This window comes from Sinocyclocheilus grahami, unplaced genomic scaffold (genome assembly GCF_001515645.1).
Source record: "Sinocyclocheilus grahami isolate Dianchi unplaced genomic scaffold, SAMN03320097.WGS_v1.1 scaffold1572.1, whole genome shotgun sequence".
Classification (NCBI taxonomy): Eukaryota; Metazoa; Chordata; class Actinopteri; order Cypriniformes; family Cyprinidae; genus Sinocyclocheilus; species Sinocyclocheilus grahami.
This window is the reverse complement of record NW_015506751.1, coordinates 109,319-120,833: the sequence shown is the minus strand read 5'-3', so window position 1 is coordinate 120,833 and position 11,515 is coordinate 109,319.

Below are 11,515 nucleotides of genomic sequence, written 5' to 3'. Positions count from 1 at the left end.
TGATATCATGCTGCTTTTATCTGTATCCGATGACTACTGAAACATCAGAAGACACACCCTTTCTATATAGTGCATCACCTCAGCTGAGAGGTGAAAAATATGTGTAGTGCTGCTCACACGCCTCGGAGACGATGGCTCAGTCAGCTTCACTAATGGCGCTTTTCCACGGCGTGGTACGACTCGGCCCGGCACGGCACGGCTCAGTTTGTGTTTCCACTGCAGTTCAGTACCGCTTTAGAGTGGGCGGGATTATTCACATGTCGTTATAGTTGCGCCGCCTCTACTACCACGACTCCTAAAAAACATTTTCATTCCGCGTCCGATCCTCTGCTATCAACGAGAGGAACGTCTGTACTTCCGCAACAGACAACAAAACCTTTTGGTTGTTAAAAAATGGTGCGCTCGTTCAAAACCGTTGCGTTCGATCCTTCGCTGGCTGTGCTGATTTAAATCTAGCGGTTCTGTTGTGTTTGTGTCGCAAGTTCAGTAACGCAGGTAGTGACGATTCTCTCCGGCCAATCAGTGATCAGCAGAGTTTACACGTCACGTTTTGGTAACGGTACGGTTCACTTGGAACCCCAACCGAGGTGGTACTAAAAAAAGTACCAGGTACCAGGTACTGTACCCAGTGGAAAACCCCCCAAAAGTGAACTGTACCGTGCCGTGGAAAAGCGCCTGGAATGAAGCACACATCCTTTGCTCCTCGTTTTGGATGAAACTGAGTGCTTGGCCCATTAGGATGGAAGAATTCCACCTCAACATCTTGGTGATGTGTATCCATAGTGATGACTTTTGCCAGCCACCAGTTCTTGTCATATATCACAGCAAGCCAGGCTCCACTGTTAATGTGATCTGCCACTAACATTGTGTGAACTCCCTCGGGAACTCCCTCATGGCTGTCCTGCTCCATTTCCTCAATTAGCATGGCAACGGGTCCTTTTTCCTTCTGTTGAGCAGAAGCACTGCTACCACCAGCATGCCTTTTCGAACTCATCACCTTTACACGCTCATTGAGATCAAACATGGCTGGAGAAAAACACTGACACATTTTATGTTTGCAGCGCAAACAGGACAATGATCTGCAAAAGATCTTCTTTCCCTCAGGAATAACCTGATGAACCTTTTGTGTTCCGGGCACAGGTTTCATGAGTTCATCATAGCGCGTCATTTCTTCATCTTTGACATAGAAGAGTTGAATGTTGGTAAGACTTTTCCCCACCGTATCATAGAATATTTTCCCACTTTCAATATCATTCCCTTGCAGAAGGAGACTATCTGCAGTTCTTTTGACCGTCCCTCCGATGCCGTCTGGTGCTCCCTTGCCATGTGAAGTGGGAAAAAAGTTCCAAGTCGCTCTTTGGAAACCAAATCTTGAAGGGACATCATATAAAAGAGAGAAATTCATCTTGTTTTCATATTGTTTGCTAGGGCCATCAGACCAAAAGTGGATGGTGTGAGCACTAGGAAACTTGTCTCTTATTGAACCCTCCTCATCATCCACAAGTGAGGTTTTCCCCCTCCCCACATCTCTGAAATGAAAAAGACATACACCTACCACACCCATTGAAGATGCTATCCTCCAGCGGCTTCAACAAATCGACAAAGCCAAAGAGGACGAGGACCACACCTTTGGTGTGATGGTTACAAGCATGCTGGCAAAACTTCCACCGTGTCTGCATGGAAGCTAAATTTGAAATACACCAGCTTCTTTATCATAAACAGAAGCAGGCATTTCAAAATGACAGCAGTCAATAATAATAAACAGTTGTTTCATTTGCTGGTGTTGGGTGTTCTTTATACTATTGTTCTTGCTTTTGTTGGGTATTTTTTTATATTGGTTTGTCAAATAAATCTTTCAAAATTGACTGTGTTCCATATCTTTTTGTCAGAGGTTTTCAAAGAACAACAATTAGATGTACCTAATCACAAACAGCTGTTTATATACAAAGTCAATACACAAATTTCACCAGCAATGTAGTTATTAAATTGCAAATACCAAAATGCAAACTGTGAAAACAACCATTTAAACTAGTGCTGCCAAATGATTAATCACGATGAATCGCATTCAAAATAAAAGTTTTTGTTTACATAATATATGTGTGCGTACTATTATGTATATATAAATACACAAACATGTATATATGGAAGAAAAATATGTTATGTTTATATATTAAATATATTTATAAATTATATAAATTATATGAATATACATACTGTATATGCATGTAAATATTTTCAAAATATATACATGCATGTGTGTGTATATATACATAATAAATATACACAGTATGTACACATATATTATGTAAACAAAAACTTTTATTTTGGATGCGAATAATCACGATTAATCGTTTGACAGCACTAATTTAAACTATTTTAAATGTTCTGGAGACCCCTCCTAACTACGTTGTCTTGCCACGGCACGTGTCCTGCTGGTGTCTGGAAAAATGTCATCAGGTTGAGCCTTGTGTTGAGTGCAACCCGTGATTAGGGTTGGATATCATTTGGGTTTTTCCGATACCGGTGCCAAATCGATAATTTTAAAACGGTTTCGGTGCCTAAACGGTGCCTGAACCATTGGTTGGGTGGTTGTCCTGCATCTTCAATAAACAAGCTACAGGTAGTCCAAAATGCAGCGGCTAGAGTCCTTACCAGGTCAAGAAAATATGATCATATTACCCCAATTTTACAGTCTCTGCACTGGCTACCTGTTAAGTTCCGTATCAGTTACAAAATATTATTACTTGCCTATAAGGCCCTTAATGGGTTAGCTCCTGCGTACCTAACTAGTCTTCTACCACGCTACAATCCATCACGCTCCCTAAGGTCGCAAAACTCTGGACTTTTGGTAGTACCTAGGATAGCAAAGTCCACTAAAGGAGGTAGAGCTTGTTCGCATTTGGCTCCCAAACTCTGGAATAGCCTTCCTGATAACGTTCGGGGTTCAGACACACTCTCTCCGTTTAAATCTAGATTAAAGACACATCTCTTTGGCCAAGCATTCAAATAATGCATCTCATAATCTTTTACTGCAGTCATAATCTTTTACTGCAGTTATATCTAATCAAATGCACATTATTATTCGTTAGTTTGGGTTAAACAAATAATTTTTGCTTGGTTGGAACAGCAGCTACGCTAATTATGTTTGTATTTGTTTCTCTGTCTTTTGCCACGGGATTAACATCCCGTGGTAACTAGGATTTACACAAGCTTCAGTCTGGATCCAGAACACCTGAGAAGAGATGATGCAACCCCTCAGAGGACCTCAGATGATGCCAACCCTGAAACAACATACAGAACTACCACATTTTGCTATAAGTTTGATTGCATCATATAATAATTGCTGTTAATATTATTCATCGTCTGTTTTATTTCGTCTTATATTGTTTTTTTTCCGTACATTTCTGCCATATGTACTTTAACTGACAGTCACCACTGATAAGCTACCACTAAATATTGTAGAAACTTAATTTTCTGTGAAGTTGCTTTGCAACGATTTGTATCGTGAAAAGCGCTTTACAAATAAACTTGAATTGAATTGATACTTATCAAAAAATACATAAATAAAAACTCCCCAAAAAAGAATGGATTGGCCATTAGCACTATAAACACATGATGTCTGTTTCATTCATACTGGACGCCAGAGGGCACAGAAGATTCACATATCCAGGCACAGAAGTAGCTGAACTCACGACCCTCCAGGAAATCCCTAATATGGACAAAGGCATCGCTACTATAGCTGTAACTGAGTAAACAGAACATGTAAACATTTGAATGATAAAACAAAGACAATAAACACTTGACTGCGACAATATAGTTTATCTGTGTTATTTAAGCCATCTCTGGTATTTTCATAATAATTAAGTATATTTATAATCCATTGCTAATCGATGTATTCTTTTTAAAATAGCCCATGGAACATATTTTCTGCCTCATTCTGTGACAAGAAGCCTCATCAGATCACTAAAGGAAGCATGTGACTGGTGTTGTGGAGTAAAAAGGTTATAATGTTCTCTTTTGTTGTTTCTAAACAGGTTTAGAAATGTGAATACAAGGGAGGTTTAGCTTTAGGTGTTTTCATTTAAGCATGTTTAGTTTAGTTAACGGAAGGCTACCTGCTGCCATCAGAGCAAGTGTAATTACTGCATTCACGCGCTCCTTGGATGCTCTCATTCCCCGAGTTCTGCTTTTAAGTCCGAATGTGAAAAACAACATGGACACTCTGGTTACTACAAGGATTTGTTGGATTTGTATTATTAGAGCTTTCTGACTTGAGTTCACGTGCGTTTTCTCAGTCGGGAAATAATTTTTCTCGTGCGGTGCCAGTGATGATGCTTCTTACGTCCGTTTTGGAGAACCCGAGGAGAAATATTTCAATCGATCGCTCAGGCACGGCACTGAAATCTGCGTTCTGATTCGGTTCTAGTGCATACCGGTTACATGGGTACCGGTGCCATATTGGTACTTGGTTTCGGTACCCAACCCTACCCCTGATGCTCTTCCAGCGGACAGCTGCCTTGCCTCAAGAAGATTGGTGTCGCCTGCCACATGCCGCCTCCACTCCCCTGGCTGGATGTCTCCGTCTGCGGTGGGGCTATCTGGCAAGGTGTATGGATGTAGCTCATATTCCCTGGATTAGATGCATCAGTGTGGGTTAAGCAGTTGTGTAAAGCCACACAGGCTTTCACAATGTGTACTACATTGTCTGGGCTGCAGTCAATTGGTCGGGCAAAAATCCTCCACCAGGATGCCGAAGGTGTTCTCTATGATCCTTCGGGCCCGGGAATGCTGGTAGTTGTATACTTGCTGTGCTGTCGTGAGGTTGGAGCCTGTGGGATAAAGTGAGAGGGACATACACACAGTGTGAACACACATGGTGGTGTCTTTGATGCTACACAAGCACAAACTAATTGGTAATTAAATGTAACATTATAAATTATAAATGGTAACCTCAAAAATACAATTAAATATACCTATATACAGTTATATACTTAACTTAAACACCCACAACATTACAGCAACAAATTGATAATGTGGTTCATGTCATGCTGTTGTTACACACAGTATTACTGCAAAATATAATTTTATCATTATTTTGTACATTCTGATAAACATAAGACTTTACCTGGGAATGGGTGCATGAGATTTGGGAGCAGTGGGAAAGCTGCATCTGCAACAAACACATGCGGGTTGGTGACATCCGTGGCTGGCCGTGGCAGCTCCAGAGTCCCGTTGATTAGCTTGGACCCATATATACTTTCTTTGAAGACGCCTCCATCGCTTTCACGTCCATAGGCCCCCATGTCCACCATCGTGAACCGGTAATGGGCATCACAAGCAGCCATCAGAACAACTGAGTGACTCCCCTGTAATTAAAATAGTTCCAGCATTTCGGGGGGCTTTGCTGGTGACATGCTTCCCGTCGATGGCACCAAGACACAGTGGGAAGTTCCAGACTCTCCAAAAATCACTTGCTATGTATGTGCATCCACTGTGTCTGGGATGGAAAGGGGAAGAATTCCGGCTGCAGAGTTTCCCAAATGGCCTTGCACACCTCGGGAATAATCTTCGATACAGTGTGCCCAGTCTGTAACTTGCAGCCACATAAATAGCGTAAAGTCACCGCTAACTTTCCGCCACACTGATCGGAGCACCGTGTTCTTTTGTGCTGGATGCGTTCATTGATTCTGTAGGCCAGGAAATCAAATTTGGCGGCAGACATTCGAAAGTACTGATGGTGCTTCTCCTCGTCCATTGCACGCATCTCCTGCACCAACATACTAAACTCCCCGTCTTTGGTCCTGGTCCCATCCAGTGGCCGCCGCACACACCACTTTCTTGCCCTACATCTTTTTTCTTCTTCTGCGAATTAGGCAAGTACAGCAGACAAAGAAGCTCTTCCTGCTGCATAGCTGTCGCCATGTTTGTCTGTTCAAGCCAATCTACAGCACATGCGTGGAACACGTCAGCTGAGCGGACCGTTTCGGGAGTATAAATACAAGTATAAATCAATATTAAGGTGTTAATGGGAAGACTAATTAAAAAAAGTAAGTAAACAACTCACACACTTAGATATAACCACGTTGCTACATGAAAATAAGACTTAAAATGGGACGAAAACTTGATCTGTGGGAGTTTTTTAGTGAGTAATCAGCTTGGTTAAATCTAAAGTCTGTGACCAATATATACCGAGCTTTGATGATCCAAAAAATTTAAACATAGTTAAAAGTTCATTATTAAAAAGAATAGCTGAACATAATTTCACAAATAAAATATATTATTGTTAAGTTATTTTTTTGGGAATAAACGTAAAATGCTTTAAAAAACTAACTTGATTAGATTCATGCATGGCTTTAATAAATAGAATATTCATTACATTGTTAATGTAAAAATGTGTTAATGTTTTTTTTTCTGATAGTGTAATGTTTATTTATCCAAGAAAATGTGACTCTGGCATGAATTTACATTTGATTAAAAAAAAGCCTCCTCATTTCAGAACACCACTGATTTATATATATATAGTTCATTTGAGTAAAAAAATACTTCAAATGTGTATAAAATATCTAAAATGTTTAGATCATAATTATGATATTCCAAGAACCTGTAGCCGTGAACAGGACTTTTATTTTGGGGCTGGCGACGTGACGTCATACGTCTGCGCCGCGCTCCTCTGGGCTGAAGGTTTGTGTTTAATCGTTTTTGCGTGTTCATCAATATAAACAGTTCAATCAATGTTATAGCTTGTGCACACGATGCAAAATAAATTAATTAACATTTGATGTAACATTGTAATGTTTGATCTAACATTAATGGACGTAATTTTTGTGAAAAAGGCACATCCACATATGAGCAACAGAACCCGGTGCAGTTTTATTTTTATTTTTATGAGAACGTAATTTATTTTGTGTTCTGTTATCTTTTGTAGTTCTATTTTAGCGTGTTGGCTATTTATTTCATTTAAGACCATTGATTGTTAGCACTCTGACTGACACCCATTCCAGTGCACTGACCAAACCAGGCAGCTAGAGATTTAATGTGGATTTATTTCTCTTTCTGTTAATGATTAAACATGACAGAGTGTCCAGAGATGCAGAACAACTTGCAGCTGCATTTTGGATTAATTGTAGAGGTTTGATAGAAGTGGCTGGAAGACCTGCCAAGAGAGCATTGCAATAGTCCAGCCTGGATAGAACAAGAGCCTGAACAAGGAGTTGTGTTGTATGTTCTGAAAGAAAGTGCCTGATCTTCCTAATGTTGTATAAAGCAAATCTGCAGGACCGGACTGTTTTAGCAATGTGGTCTGAGAAAGTCAGCTGATCATCAATCACAACTTGCTTTTGAAGGAGTTATGGCTGATGTGCCTAAGTGGATGGTGAAATTGTGATGAAACGATGGGTTTGCTGGAACCACAAGCAGTTCTGTCTTAGCCAGGTTGAGTTGAAGGTGATGGTCCTTCATCCAGCAAGAAATGTCTGTTAGACAAGCTGAGATGCGAGCAGCTATCGTCGGATCATCAAGATGGAATGAGAGGTAGAGTTGAGTGTCATCAGCATAGCAGTGATATGAAAAGCCATGTTTCTGAATGACAGAACCTAGTGATGCCATGTAGACAGAGAAGAGAAGTGGTCCAAGAACTGAGCCCTGAGGCACCCCAGTAGCTAGATGTTGTGACTTGGACACCTCACCTCTCCAAGATACCTTGAAGGACCTATCTGAGAGGTAAGACTCAAACCACTGGAGTGTGGTTGCTGAGATGCCCTTTGCTAATAGGGTTGACAGGAGGACCTGGTGGTTAGCTGTGTCAAAACAAAGCGGACAGATCCAGCAAGATAAGTATTGAAAATTTGTAATCCGCTCTTGCCAGTCTTAGGGCTGCAACAACTGAGAGCAAGGCAGTCTCGGTCAAATGTCCACTTAGGAGGAGGTTGTTCTGTGTAAGAAAGGCAGAGACTTGGTTGAACACAGCTCTTTCAAGTGTTTTTGCAATGAAAGGAAGAAGGGAAACCGGTCTGTAGTTCTCTAAAAGAGATGGGTTAAGGGTGGGTTTCTTAAATAGTGGGGTTATACGAGCCTGTCTAAATGCTGAGGAAAAAACACCAGCAGAGCCGGCGGCAGCGCAGCACTGATGAGGGGACGGCTGAGGTAACGAAAGAGGGCGATGACACAGCACAAAGTAAAAAAAAAAAAAAAAACCGATTAAAATAAACCCCCATATGTGGCCCGTTCACATATTTGTCGGACTGTAAAAAAAACTCTAATAATCAACTAAGTACGATCATCTAGCCCTCTATTAAACAATAAAGAATTATTTAATCATACCTTTAAGCTTACTCAGTAGTGCTGCATTCTTAGTTGAACCGCTTGCAAGGAAAGTTTGTGTGTCAGATGTAATAATTAAAATGAAATAAAATTTCAAACTATTTTCACACTCATCTTGAGTGAGGGGGCGGGATAGTCCGAGTGAGGGGGACTCATAACTGTGAACTGTAATATCCCTTAGGGAAATCATATAGAAGGAGAAAAGCAGAGGACCTAATACTGAACCCTGTGGCACTTCATATTTTAATGAGATAGCCATTCGGTCACTCTTCATTTACACAAAATAGTAGTGGTCAGATAGACCCATGCTAATGCAGGTCCACAAAGGCAAAATAACTCTCTCTCCAAGTGAATGTTGTGGTCTGTGTTGTTGAAATATCTAATAGGAGAGGAAGAGATATGCAGAGTTGTAAGTTTCTGTGCTATGATGGGGCTTAAATCCTGACACCTCTTTTAGTAGTTTAGTGGGTATGATATCCAGCATACATGTTGGTTTTTGTTTTGAATCCTTTCATGTCTGTTACTTTGTGCCATTAAACAAAGTAAAACTTTAGGTTAACTTGTATTTGTTTCTTTCTGTCCTAGACCTGGTAGCGTTGAAAGAGGAGAGTGCAGTACTCGATGAAATGAAAGAGGAAGACCATGATTTCATAAATGAAGAAAAGTCTTTTGATTGCTCACAGTCTGAAAATACTTCCTCACGAAATATAGCTCAAATGACAGGAACCCTTAATTCCCTCACAAGAGAAGCTTCTGGAGAGAAGCCTTTCAAATGCCAGCAGTGCGAAAAGAGTTTCCGATTAAATAAATACCTTAAGAATCACATGAGAATTCACGCAGAGGACAAGCTTTTCACGTGCCATCATTGTGGAAAGAGTTTTTGTCATAAAGGTAGTCTCAAAACTCACAGGAGAATTCACACTGGAGAGAAGCCTTACTCATGCCCGCTGTGCAGAATGAATTTCACATATAAACCAACCTTTAACACTCATATGAAAAGTCACACTGGAGAGAACCCTTACACCTGCAAACTGTGTGGGAAGAGCTTCTCACAAAAGGGAAATCTAAAGTATCACATGAGAGTTCACACTGGAGAAAAGCCTTTCACGTGCCCTAATTGTGGAAAGAGTTTTGGTTATAAAGTAAGCCTCAAGTCTAATCAGATTGATGGCTCAATCAGACTCAACTGGAAAGCCTTCATTCAATTCGATTGAGTTTGACTCTGATTTTTATTTTTCAATTGAAAGGGATGGTGGAGACTGAATATGTTATATGTTTGCTAGGAAAGATGTTCTGACAGACACATCAGATTTCTTGATTCATGTCATTTGAAAAATGCTAAAATTTGCATACATACAGCATAAACAACCTTTTTTTTATATTTGGGTTGAACTGTTCTGGAACAGTGTTGTAAATACAACTTAAAGGGGTGGTTGATTGCGATTTCACTTTTTTAACGTTAGTTAGGGTGTACTCACACTAGGCATTTTGAACCGTGCCCGAGCGCGATTGACCCCCAAAGCCCGGTTCGTTTGACTAGTGTGAGCGCTCCGTGCCAGCACGGTTCGTTTAGCACGGTTCAGTTGGGCTCGGGCGCGGTTAGTTTAGCACGGTTCGGTTGGGCTCACGGTTCAGTTGGGCTCGGGCACGGTTCGTTTAGTACGGTTCGGTTGGGCTCATGGTTCAGTTGGGCTCGGGCACGGTTCGTTTAGCACGGTTCGGTTGGGCTCGGGCGCGGTACGCATGCAGTGTGAGCGCTAACCGTGCCAGAGCACGGAACAGATACTATTTTTTGTGCTCTACTGTCATCATTACGACCACAAACATATTCTATTACTACTACTACACTACACTTTTCAATTAATTTAATTTAATCAAGTATATTTAGGTTTATAATGGGTCTGGTTCTTACTTATTGATGAACAGGAAATGTAGTTTGCGAGTAAGCTTCAAATTATTTAATTAACGTCAGCTGCCTCCATGATAATTTTCTGATACATACAAGTGAAAATCAATGCACGGCATAAATTATAAGGTTCGTTTAGCCCGGTTCGGTTGGGCTCGGGCGCGGTACGCATGCAGTGTGAGCGCTAACCGTGCCAGAGCACGGAACAGATACTATTTTTTGTGCTCTACTGTCATCATTACGACCACAAACATATTCTATTACTACTACTACACTACACTTTTCAATTAATTTAATTTAATCAAGTATATTTAGGTTTATAATGGGTCTGGTTCTTACTTATTGATGAACAGGAAATGTAGTTTGCGAGTAAGCTTCAAATTATTTAATTAACGTCAGCTGCCTCCATGATAATTTTCTGATACATACATTCGGTTGGGCTTACGGTTCAGTTGGGCTTGGGCACGGTTCGTTTAGTACGGTTCGGTTGGGCTCATGGTTCAGTTGGGCTCGGGCACGGTTCGTTTAGCACAGTTCGGTTGGGCTCGGGCGCAGTACGCATGCAGTGTGAGCGCTAACCGTGCCAGAGCACGGAACAGATACTATTTTGTGTGCTCTACTGTCATCATTACGACCACAAACATATTCTATTACTACTACTACACTACACTTTTCAATTAATTTAATTTAATCAAGTATATTTAGGTTTATAATGGGTCTGGTTCTTACTTATTGATGAACAGGAAATGTAGTTTGCGAGTAAGCTTCAAATTATTTAATTAACGTCAGCTGCCTCCATGATAATTTTCTGATACATACAAGTGAAAATCAATGCACGGCATAAATTATAAATGAATTATTATTAATTATTCAGCATAATATTAGCGAAAGTGGTTTTCTCCGTTATCTCATACATGACGTAAGCGTGCTCCGGTCCGGAATGTTTAGTGCAAGTGTGAGTGCAGGCCAGCGGGGGAGTGGGGAGGGGGATAATCGCGCTCGGTTCAAGGCAAGCGTGCCTAGTGTGAGTACACCCTTAGTGTGTAATGTTGCTGTTTGAGCATAAACAGTATCTGCAAAGTTGCTGCGCTGAAAGTTCATTGCAAACGGAGGTATCGTCTTTTAAAATTCTGGCAGTTTAATGCCTACAAAAACGGCTTGTAGGGACTACAACGAGTTACTGCCCGGGTTCGTGACATCACAAACCCAGCCAAACCCCGCCCTCGGGAACATGCAACAAAGGGAGCGAGGCCATGCTGTGCTGCTTTAGAGAAGAGGAAGAGAAAACTA